Raw genomic sequence first — 13,570 nt, 5'->3', positions numbered from 1 at the left:
AGCATTGACTGATGTGAATAGTGTTTGTGGTACTTTTTCCTGTAGGAAGTGTAAACAATCTAGGTATATAAGTAATACATCTAGTACATTTATTACACATCTTAAAAGAACTATTTGGGTCCACAGACGTTTTACCTGTGAGAGTACAAACATAGTTTATGTGGCAGTATGTGACTCTTGTCCCAGTTACTACATAGGGAAAAAACAGATGTTTAAAGCATAGAATATATGAGCACACACTTGCTATCGAGAAAAAGGACTTTACCAATGTTTTAGCTAGGCATGCTGTTCACTGTGTGAACTTCAAAAAGTTCACCTTTTCAGTCATAGATTATGTTCAACAAGTGGATTATATAGGGAACCCCAATTTGATTTTAGAATGCAAGGAGTCACTGTGGCAGATCAGTTTGGTAGCAGACAGAGGCCCTGGTCTGAATGAATGTATTAATATTAAGTGTTTTAGCACTAAAATAACATTCAAATCACAATAATATGACAATGTTTTTATATTAAGACATTTTTATGAAGTTTTGACATTCTAAGCTGTTTGGAAAACAAGACAATTTTTTTATTTTTATTTTTATGGTATGATTTTATACTTTTAATTTAAAGTATCATGAAAGTCATGTGATGTGTGATGTAACTTATAAGAGGTGTGTTTTGAGAGGTTAACTTTTATCTGAAGAAGTTCATGAAGAATAAATTTGAATGAAAGTACTAAAGAATTGTGTTTGCTCCTTCATTCTATCTACAGCTTTTGGTCTGAGTTTCATTTTCCAGTTTGTTGTGTGCTTATAAGTTTTTGTGCTTTGACTTGTACCAGAGTGGGATGGCCTCAGAAAAGAGTACAAAGGACACTTTGCTAAATCTATCAGTCCATTTGGTGCCTGAACAGTTTACAGCATTCACCGAACAACTTGCCAGGACAGTTACTGGAGCCATTCAAGATGGTTTTTCGAGATTGTGTGTGTCTCAGCAGCAGTATCCAGTTGGTTTGGGTTCATTTTCACAGTCGACCGCCATTGGGAATTACAAACAACAATGAGCAAAGGTATGAGGGTAATGACGCCACTAACACACTTGCTAACAGCAGCAGCGGTCCAAGTGGGAACAGAATTGTACACTTAGATGGCAGCGTTTTGGATTATGTGTTTAAGGAAGTCAACAATCCTTTTTTTGAACATCATTTTTGAACCGAATGGTGAAAATGCAAGTACTGTTGTTAATAATAATGTTACAAGTCATTATGAATATGATGGCAGTTGCAGGAAAGACATTTTTGAGTTTGAGAAGCTCACAGTTTGCTTTATGTATATGGAACTGGAGAGTTTATATCTCAATGAATGTATTAAGCAAAAATGTGTTCCACAGGGACTAAGACTATCAAAATTTCCAAACTGTGTGAACTTTGGTGACCCGTTTTACATTGAGTTAGTCAACTTATTCAATGAAACAGGGGGTCAACATGATGTGTATGCTTGTAACACATTTAAAAGAGGTTGACACAGTCAAAGAAAATATGGCAAATTTAGACAACAAAATTAAGGGACATTGTTGTTTCAATGTACTTTTTGATTTATATAGTAGCACTGGGGCCAAAGTTGATAAGAACAGAGCATCCGTTGTCACAAGGAAGCAGTCTAAACTGAGGAGGGATCGCTTGGCCTATGCCAAAAAAGAGGCCTACCATTTGCAACGTCAGCAGGCTTTTCAGGAGAATACTATCAATACCAATGCAAGTAATGACAACAACATCATACAGGGTAAGGTGAATGATAATGGAAGTGGAAACAACGATAGTATGACCACTAATAATAACAACAATGTCCCTAACAATAACAATAATAACAGTAACACAGTTCAAGTTTCAGTGGGGTCTGACCTTAATAATCCAACATTTGCTAAAGTGGTTTCATCTACAAATAACCCCCGTGGATCAGGTCCTTTTTTGGTGGACAAAGGGGGCAACAAACTGACTCCCAGGTGGTCAAACCAGGTTCAGAATAAGACAAAAATGAGGGGAAGAAACAACAACAGAAAGAAAAACTAAAAGTTTCAGACTTTGTAATTCGCATTTTGAATTTGTCAAACCATGTTTTATCTAATGATGTGATTTCAGTCTTGAAAAAAGGTTTTTCTTACATACCAAGTAGTTCTGTCAATATTACCAGACTGTTACTTGATTTCGAATTTTTTTGAGAAAACTGAACCTTCATTACCTACTGCATGATTTAAATGTAGACAAAGATGCTTGCAACAAATTTACAAAGAACAGCACATACAACCCCACCTTGTGCAACACCTTGTAAGTGTTTGGTGACATGTGTGAACTGGACATGATAAATATTGTAAAGGACACCCACATGTATAACCTCACTGTGGAAGAACACCAGGCACTATGTATTTTAAGTAAAAGTAAAGACATTAGAGTAATGAGAGCTGGCAAATGTGGTATGATGGTGATTATGTGCACTGAAGATTGTTAAAAACATTGAAGACATGTTGGTAAATGACACAGATTATTCTGTTGTAAATAAGAATGTAATTAACAAGTTTTTTGAGAATAAACACTGATCTTTTTGACATGTTTTGCCAGGGTAGTTTAGATCATGACAGATATGAATATTTGTTAGTGGAACATCCCAGTATGCGACATTTCTTTGGGATACCCAATGTGCATAAATCAGAAACAAATCCACACTTTAGGCCCATTATTTCAGCCAAGAGAACCAAGATGGGAAACATTTCTTTATGGCTGGATTACATACTTAACCCTTTAGTACAAAAATCAAATTCGTACTTTAGGGACTCCTGGCTCCTTTTGGAAATGTTGAGGGACATTAACCTCACTCATGGTGATTTTTATTTTGCCTCTCTAGACGTTAAACCACTGTATACATGTATCAACCAAGATGCTGGTATAGAATATCTGAGAGATTACCTTAATGGGTACACTGACTTTACACACAGTAAAATAGAGACGGTTTGCAAACTTATGGGTATAGTTCTTGACGACAATTTTTGAGTTCAACCAAAGATATTACAAGCAGACCACAGGGGTGGTTATGGGGGCAAGAGTCGCCCTATCTTTTGCCAATCTTGTAATGACCATGTGGGAGGAGGGATATTTGTATGTACATCCACAAAGGTCCCACATAATTTTATATCAAAGATTTATTGATGATGTGATATTTTTGTGGACTGGTGATGAGAGTGAATTTGAGTACTTTGTTAGGGACTTAAATCACACCACAGACTTTTTGGAATTTTCTGTGGGAAGTTTTGGTAGGACCATTAATTTTTTGGATATACATTTGGCTTTTGATACGTCCAGTAACACGTTTGTAAGATTCATAGGGAAGATGTTTTTGTCAACCAATATTTGCACAGAGATAGCTTACACCCTAGGCTTATGAAGAAAGGGATGATTAAGGGGCAGTTCATTTGCCTCAGTAGACTTGCATCTGATGATGACACTTTTTTTCAAGAGGTCATCATGTTGACACTTTTTTTGAACAAAGAGGGTATGACCAGGCTTGGTTAATCAATATACACAAGGAAGTGTTTATTCTGAGACAAAATGCTGCCAAACCCATCATCAGGGGGTTTGATGATTTAATTAACAACAGGAAAAATGTCAACACTGTTTATTATTTCTTTCCCCATCCCCATTGTCAATGAAATGGGTGTCATCAAACACATCATTATGTACAATTGGAAGGTTTTGATGGGGAATAGGGAACTTGTACAGGTAGTAGGTGTAGAAACTATATAAACATTCTTTTAACTGTTCTTCATTTAGTGGTTTTAAATTTGAGATTATAGATGTGGTTAAAATGAATCCTAGAGGGGGTGATGTGAAAATGTATTATTAAATAGGGAATTGAAGTGGCAGCTTAGGTTAAAGTCTAACATTTTTCCCGGTTTAAATGAATATATTACTATTAAGCCGGTTTTAATGGCTAAAGCTACAGACATTTAAATGTAAATATTTCACCTTCTCTTCTTTATTATTTAATTTTTTAGCAACACAAGTGTTTTGAAGGGACATTTTAACAGTTTTAGTTATTGCCTATTGATTATGTATCTGCTTGTATATTTATTTTTTTGTAAACAGTTTATTTGTCTTTAAATTTTAATTGGATTTAATTGAAAGGGGTTTAAATAGAATGAAATGTAACATGGGGGCATCTGATGAAGTCTTGTACACAAGACAAAAGCGCTTATTCTGCCTGTTAATAAAATACTTTGCTACCAACTGTGGGATTGGACCTTTGCTTTTTCATTGAGGTTGAGTTTTCTACAATTACATTCTCCATCATAGTCCATGTTGGTGTGAACGACTTCATATGTACCTCTCTGGACTATATGAAAAGAGACATGACTGAGCTCTCAGACTATGTGTCTCAGGCAGATATATCCCTAGACTGACTTCAATAATTGGCTTAGTTTCTGGTGTAATTCTACGGGGATCCAGTATCCGTCCACCTGGGATGACATGATCAACAGACCTCAATGCTTTGCCAGTAATGGTCTTCATCTGTCACCCCTGGGATTTCGGCTACTGGCTACAGCTCTTGCCACCCCCATAGTGCCTTTTTAGTCAGTGTCTCAAGAACAAAATTCCTAGTGTAAAAACTCCATCTAAAAACTACCTCACCTAAACTCTAGGAGTCTTAACATGAAACTGCAGTCACTGGAAGCCATCCCCACCTTGGAAGATGTAGACATTTGTGCAGTCCAGAAACCTGGTTCAAGGTTGTGGAGAGCACCCCAGTCATACTGGGTTACACCTCCTTCCACATGTTCAGACCAAAAACTGAAGGCATGAAAACTAAAGGAGGTGGTGTATCAATATTCATTAAAGATAAATACACCTCCAGATTGGTAAAACAGTATGATCCCCTGGAGATATTTCAGGTATAATTAACTGTTGATAAGATACATATTCACATCCTTGCCAGCTACTGGACCCCCTCCATGAATCAGGACACCCACTCTGCCTATTTGGATCTACTTGAGCCTATCAGGATACATCCAAACACTGTGGTTTTGGGTGACTTTAACTACTCATCCACTGACTGGGTAAATTACTTGTGCCCAAACTCACTTGCCCAAAGTTTCCTCGACTTTAACTCCATTGCACTGGACCACCTGGTTGACACCCCACAAGGGGGTGCCAACATCCTGGATCTGGTGCTTACCAATATGGGTGACCAATGTAGCACCCCCACTGTGATGTCTTCCCTGGTGCGATCTGACCACAAATTAGTCTCATTCAAAGTAACTATCACACCTGACCCCCCCCCCAGCAGCAACTAAACTAAAACATTCTCCATATCAGATTATAACCTCTTACTGAATGGTATAAATAGCTTCACTGCATCTCCCCCATAGATGGAACTGGCAGCTATGCTGAGTTCTACACCAATGCTTTATACAAACACCTGTATAACTGCATTGAGTCGGCTGTACCTGATAGGACCAATACAAGCTCCTCAAGGAAGAGCAAACCTGCCTGGTGGACAACTGCCATTAACCAGCTTTACAATAAGAGGAAGAAATTGCTGTCTAAGAATAAGAGGGAGTGAGTCCTAACACTCCCTCATCAGCTTAAACAAGCAAATAAGACTTTGTGTGAAGTTCTCCAAAGCAAACTATGAATCCAAAACAGCTTCCTTAACTAAGAACAACCATAAGTCGTTCTTTAGTTACATCTGGAACCTAAAAGGAAAGGCCCAGATTTGTGCAAACTTGTAGTTAATGATACCACATATACTGAGCCTGTGGACAAAGCTAACCTTTGGTTACCGTTGGTTGGGAGGGTGGCCTAATGGTTAAGGTGTTTGCCTTACACACACAAGGTACAGGGTTTGAGTCTCACAAGGGATAATTGGCTAGGTTTAAAATGGCTTGCAAGGGCAATTAACCTAGTACTAATCTATGAACCTATGAACCTGTTGGCAGACAAGGTTCTGTGAAAACTTCATTCCCCTTTCCTTACACATGTACCCCATGACATCCCTACCACCTGTCCCCTACTTTGTATCTCTAAAGAGCAGGTCTTAAATGCTGTCTCTAAGGCCAGAAACACATCATCTATGGGACCTGATAACATCCCAGGCTGCATCCCACATGGGCTTTAACATGAATTAGCAACACCACTGAGTACTCTTTTCAATCATAGTCTAAGCAACAGCTTCATCCCAGCTGAATGGAAAATGGTCACTGTTATTCCCTTGCACAATGGCAGTGTTTCCACTGACCCTGGGAACTATAGACCTATTAGCCTGACTAGCCTTATCTGCAAGGCCATGGAGTGAATCATCAGGGACCTTATCAACAAAGATATAGGTAATCTCAAAACACTTGACCCTACTCAGTTTAGAATTGTAAAAGGGAGATCATGCATGTTAAACCTGTTGGACTTCTTTGAGGCAGTCATCAAGGTCCTGGATGAGGGGAAATCTGCATACAGCCTTCCTAGACTTGGCCAAGGCACTGACACTATCCCCCACTCAGGCATCATTGACTCACTCACTCAGCTAGGTTTCAACCCTTATGTTGTTAGAAGGGTCACTAACTGGCTCACTGATAGAATACATATAGTCAAAATAGGAGAATCCACCTCCAGCAGCAGACCTGTAACCATTGGTGTTCCACAGGGATCAGTTCTTGGACCTCTACTGTTTGGAATCTATTTCTCCAAAGTACAAGCAAAAACTAGAGCTCTGTGGCTTACAAATTTTGCTGATGACTGCAAACTGGGAGTGGTCATAGAATCTCCAAATGATGTCAACATCCTACAAGAGGGTCTTACACAAACAAATGACTGGTATCAAAGTGATGGCCTTAAACCCAATGCAAAAATGTATTATCATCCCTTTCTGTAAGAGTGGTGTTCCTGCTAAATACCACATCAGTAGCAACACCCTAAGTACACACAAAGTGGTGAGAGACCTGGGCACACAGGTTGACAGCAACCTTACCTCTGATCAGCATTTCTCCACTGTGGTAAGAAGGGCATTCTATATTGCTCATCTTGTAAGTAAGGGCATTGCCTCCAGAAAAAAGAAGTTATAACCTCCCTATACTTTTCCCTCATCAGGTCAATAATTAAGTTCAATGCCCCTTTTTGTATATACCTTTCCAAACACCTGCAGCAACTGGAGAAACCACAAAGATTCCTCACAAGGAAAATTCAGGGTCTTCAGTACCTGTCCTATGTGGATCATCTCAAATCACTGTCACTTTATTCTATTTAATACAGACTACTCAGAGGCGATCTCTGCCTTGCATATAAGGCAGTCTCTGACCCTGCTTTACTGGAAATGCTGCATATCCACAAATCAAATGGTACACTGGTTACTTGCTCTAAAGACCTTAACTTGGTATGTGACATTAATTGAACCCGCTGGAGGGACAGATTTGTCTCCCAGAGGTTACGACACCTTTGGAACAGACTCCCACTTCATGTCAAACAGAGCACCTCATTTGCTCTCTTCAAACGCAATCTGGACAATTGGATGGGTAACTGTAAATTCACCCCAGGGGTTCCACTTGTGTCCCATTTGGACAGGGGCAAAAGGTGCTGATTGTGGAAATAAGGGGTGAACTTAGCTAGGCTTGTAAGGGTGCTAGGGCCATTAGCCTAGTAACTTCCTATGATCCTATGTATAAACTAAGACATTGAAAGTAGTTTAGGCAAAAATATTTATTTTCCAAATAGAGTGGCAGCACACCCAAAGTAATAGCAAAGGGAGAGTGTCAAAGATTCACCTTCCAGAACACTTTATTTTTTTTCCTATTCAGTGCATACTTTACACAGTTCTCAGTAGACCTTTGTTACTAAATCTGCACTTTTCTCTCCCTTTTATGTGTAATTTCACTGTTTTTATTTCAGCAGCGTCCCGCTCTCAGTCTGGCCAGAAAATACCACCCATAGCGTGATGTCATCATTCACACCCCCTCCACACCTTCATATATTTAAATATGACCCTATTTGACCTTTGCCAGGATTGTTTTCACTCCGTAGGGAAAAGTAACTCAATCCTGGTTTGGTTCCGGTCAGGTCTGACTCTGAACTTCTGAAGTTTACTTACCACATTCAATAACTACTAATTTACTGGCAGTAAGTTCAGTGTGGAAATCATAGTTACAAAACAAATAAAAACCCACATAATGCTGATCGCTTTATACAATAGCTCCTTAATTTCTTCGGAAACAAATGACAAAGTGATGGTGTAAAGACAACAAACATGCATCGGTTTTCAGTATTACATTGCAATTATTGAAAATCAAATCAGAAACCAGTTTTTTTGCAAAACAGAAGTTTGGAAACTGTAACATATTACATTATTGACTGTTGTTCAGTGATATATCAGATAATCATAAATGCGATTAAAAGCAAGGTGAAGGCATGAGGCGAAATTAGAAGCATTATATCAAATCACAGAGTAGAGAGGTGTACTGCCAATATTTCAGTTGCCGATGTTAGAGCAGCTCCAAATTTTGGCTCATGTCTTCAACTTGCCTGTAACAGCCTTTATGATTTATTGGTTGCTACTGTTAAAAGAAGAGGGGTTTTCTTCTTTTTTTTTCTTTATTTCTCCAACTTAGGACATCATAATTGAAGTGCTTTCGTGCTATGTGGCATGAAACTGTTTTGCTGTTACATTTTAAAAGGAAGCTCTCTCTCTCTCTCTCTCTCTCTCTCTATATATATATCATTTATTTTTTGGGGGTGGAGACAATTATTTATAAATGATGCGATTTATCTCTCCATGAGTTGACTGTAGCAGGTGAAAATAGTTACCAAAATTAAAAGCGTTATATGAAATCTTACAGTAGAGAGGTGTACTGCCGATATTTCAGTAGCGATGTTAGATCAGTGCAGTTTACCTTTCAGCTCTGTAATTTCATATAAGCTCCTAATTTTTGCTCATGTCTTCACCTTACCTTTAACTATGATTTCCCTGTCCCTACTGTTTAAAGACAGTGGGGTTTTAGTCTTTACTACCCCAAGTCAGGACAGCCGAACTGAAGCACATTAGTGCTCAGCATGTGTGATTCATTGTAGCAGCTGTTTGCTGCTACATTATTAAAGTAGTAACTTTTTTATCTTCCCTCCATCAAGACTTGGAATTACAGCACTTTAGCCTACATATGTGGACTGTACCAGCTGCTCGATACTTTGTAAGAAACAGTTACTACAGTTTAAAAGGAGCCAATCTTTTTATTTTCTTTTATCTTTCCACAGTTAAGGACGGCACACGTTGTTGCAGCTGTTTGCCGTTACATTTTAAAAGGAGGCTATATACCTATGGAGAGATATTGGACAGTTCTTCATAACTGAAGTGATTTAGTGCTTTACGGGTTGAGTGCAGCAGGTGAAGGCATGAGCCAAAATTAAGGAGTGTTGCATGAAATCACAGAGTAGAGAGTTATACTGCCGATATTTCAGTTGCCGATCTTAGAGCAGTGCAGTATATCTCTTAACTCTGATTTCATATAAAGCTCCTAATTTTGGCTAATGTTTTACCTTGCCCTTAACACTTATGACTTCATGGTCACTACTGTGTAAAGGAAGCAGGTTTTCTTTTTTTTTTTTTTAATTAATTTTCCCAAGTCAGGACATAAGAATTGTAGGACTGAAAACATTTATGCATGTGTCATATATACCAGTAGTACAATCAGTTTGAGTTAAAAATAATTTGATTTACAATCCCTAGACTTCAACTTCTTTAACTCAATCCCACATGCAGAAATAGACCAAGCAACTTTGCTGGATGAGGCTGCCATCTATTATACAAATAGCAGAATAATGAATGCCGATACTGCATTTGCGGTAACGGTTGAAGCGCATTAGCAAAACGTTTTTTTTACATTAATACCAAGTAGCTTGCTGCAGTTTTACAAAAGATTTGTGTTTGTTTTATTTTTCCTTTGTTACAGAAGATTTTTTTACAGGGAGCATGGAGACTTAGCTACAACTGTGGGCAAATGCACAAAATTAGTGATGGCTTTTAAATATTACTCTGGCAGGTTTTGCATAACCATTCATTCTGGAGACAGACAGTATCAGTCATTGCTGATGGAATGTAATCATCGCTATCATAAAATAACATTTTACAATGGAGATTTTACAGTGGAGGGGGTAATAGCTTAGCAATAATACCCATAATGTAATGCTCTGCACCAGTCACTTCCTTCATAACTCTCAATTTCTTTGTTCAAGAATCAGGGACAAAACGATGGTGAAAAGAACCAAAATCAGGAAATATTTTTTAAGTATTGTTCCAGTTCTCTTGACAAGTAAATAGACTAGCAGGCTTTCCATTAGTGTGCATTTTCTGAACTATAAAGTCTATTGAAGCTCATTGTTGTCTGACTTAATCCTTAGTTACTTACCATCATCATTATCATCAGCCCCCTTTTTTCTATTTTCTTCACTGGGTTGGAGTACCATGTTAACTATCACCATCTCTTCCCTCAATTCAATGCCACATTCCTGACTTCTTTGACACTCATGTCTGACTGCTGCAGATCTTCTTTCACACAACCCATCCACCTCTTTGCTGGGTGTCCTCGTTTCCTCTTATCTTCTTCCTGTCTGTCTAAATCTTCTTCACCAGATTGTCTTCTGCTTTTCTGCACATGTCCAAACCACTGAAATCGGTTCTCTTTAATCTTTTCTGCAATTGGAGCTACTTTGGCTTCTACTCTTATGTCCCCATTTCTTCATCTGTCCCACAGTGTGCACCCTACCACCCTTCTCAGGCACTTCATGTCCATCACCTCTTCTTCATCTGTTCTATCTTTACTGCCCAGGTTTCTGTGGTATATAGTATTACTTTATGCACCTTACTTTTGATCCTCTTTGCATTATTCTGTCACAGACTCCACCTGAGACTCTATACCAGTTGGCTGCAGCTCCACTGATTCTAGCTTTGACCTCTTCATTCAGACTTCCCTTCTCCTCAACCACCCCTCCCAGATACTTGAAGCTATTTACCTATTCCACTATATTCCCTTCTGTCTCAATTCTCAGCTTCTTCTGATTTCCCCAATTGCTGTCATTACCACTGTCTTAGCTGTGCATAGTTTCATCCCATGTGCCTTCGGTTTTGCATTCCATTCCCCTACCTTTGCTGAAGTTCTTCCTGAGAGTCTGCCTGTAATGCCACATCATCTGCATACAGCAACTTTGTTGATCTGTCCCCTTCAACCTGTTTGCTAATGTAGTTCATCACCAGTATGAACAGCAGTGGGCTCAGAGCTGAACTGTGGTGTATACCCACTCCCACTGGGAATTCCCTCTGTGAGGCTAAACACTCTTCCTACTTGAGTTATTGGGTCCTTATACATAGCCTGCACTAATTCTACCAACATTTCTGAGACTTTGAACCATGTCAGTACTGCCCAGGTTAGTTTTTTTGGGGACATTGTCATAGGAATGCCCACTTGGACTCTTTCCTCATCCCTAGCTTCTTCTCCACTATGTATCTCGCTGCAAACTTCAGGTCAATTGTGCTGCATCCTGATCTGAATCCAAACTACTCACCTCCCATGTTACATTCTACTACACTGCATATCCATTTATCAATCACCCTCGCCAGAACTTTCATGCAATGTGATAGGAGTTTGATGCCATTGTACTGCCCACAGTTGTGGATGTCCCCTTTATTGTTGTACACTGGCATGAGTATGCTTATTCTCCAGTCATCTGGGATATGCCTTTCTCTCCATGCTGCTATGAGTACCCCAGAAGCCATTTCTCTCCTGTCTCACCTAGCATCTTTATCATATCCACTGTGACCTCATCTGAGCCTGTTGCTTTCCCTGACTTCATTTTTTCTTAGTGCTATTCTTTCTTCATCTAGGGTGGGCTCTTCTTCTCTCATTGTAAGCTGTTTCTGGGACAGTACAGCTTCTGCAGGGTTTTCTTCATTCAGAGGCTGCTGTAAATACTCCTTCCATCTGCCTTTGATGTCCTGTGGACTGGTGAGCAGGTTGTTGCTGGCATCCCTTATGAAGGGTGTCCGGCTGTCTTCTTTATCTTTTTTCTTTGCCTCACAGCCTGATACAGTATTTTTGTGCCACCTACAGAGACACTTTCCAGAAGCTGGTAGAGTGCCTCCGATGTCTTATTCTTTGCTATTGCAATTCCTTTCTTGGCTTCTTTGTTAGCTAACCAGTATTCCTTCCTAGCCTGGTTGTTTTTTTCTATCTCCCATTTTTTCCTGCACTCTTTTCTTTTGATGACTTCTGCAACAAGGTTCTTTCTTGACGCATGAGTGATAGTGTGTGAACAATTGGTTTGTTGACTTTTTGCTGTAGCGATTTTGGAGGTTAAAGTTCTTGCTTGGTGCTTGAATGGTAATGTGTCAGTGTAGTGTTCCCCAACATTTTGCACTCAACATTTTGGAGGTTGACATCTGGGTTACTCAACTACAGTAAGTAGACCCATATACATATATGTGTATGTTTCTTTATATATATATATATATATATATATATATATATATATATATATATATATATATAATGTGTATATGTGTGTGTATCTATGGGTGTAGGGCAGTAGGTTGAACAGACAATGCCCCAACACCCAGGAGATCGATGCCAGAATGTCGAAATCACCAATATCAAAGCATTCTGTGCATCTTCCAGGAATTACCTCAGACCGTACTAAAGCAATGGCAAGTATTTTTGCAAGGGGAGCAAGACCTTCTGTCCCCCAACACCCCCTGCTAATTATATTTACTTACTCCAAGATAGCACAATCCACAGGAAAAGGAAATATTCCCCTACCCAGGGACTGTCAATCTCATTCACCTCTCAACCACGTGTGTGCCGACCCATTGGTGTCGATCTACTGGGTGTCAGCTACACCCATATATGTGTACATGTACATATACATATATAGATGTATATGTATTTATATGTGTATGTGATAATATGTGTAGATGTGTATGCGTGGTATGTATGTATCACACCTCTCAACTCTACATATTTTTGCATCATATTTTTGGTGTGTTCTTCCTAAAATCTGTACTTTTCTGGCAAGTAGCTGTGGATTGAAGTAATTAAAAAATGACAAACATTTGAGTTTAAGACTCCACATCCTTCAGAAAATTCATGCTAATGCAAAACCTATTATTCTATCAACTTTCTAAGTTTGTAAGAACAATATTTAAAATCTGTCCCTAGTTGTCCCCCCCTATCATTTTAGGCTTTGTCCAGATTTTTTTGCTCTAAGAGGTTGAGAGGTATGGTATGTATGTACCGGTATATGTAGGCATGTGCATGTGTGTGTGTGTGTGTGTGTGTGTGTGTGTGTGTGTGTGTGTGTGTGTGTGTGTGTGTGTGAGAATAAAGGCATGTATATACATGGGTGCTTTTTTTCGGTCTAAATGATTATTTGCTGACACTTGTTTACTCAGCTGCATTTGGTCAACAGGTATGTGAGATTGTCAATCTCCAGGTAGTGGAATATTCCCTTTCTCCATGGATTGTGTGATCTCTGAGTTACTGTATATAATTAACAGTGCGAATTATGTAATTTGTT

This window comes from Protopterus annectens, chromosome 9.part0 (genome assembly GCF_019279795.1).
Source record: "Protopterus annectens isolate FY-2018-M chromosome 9.part0, PAN1.0, whole genome shotgun sequence".
Taxonomy (NCBI): Eukaryota; Metazoa; Chordata; order Ceratodontiformes; family Protopteridae; genus Protopterus; species Protopterus annectens.
The sequence above is the reverse complement of the archived record's forward strand: the minus strand, read 5'-3'. Positions refer to the sequence as shown.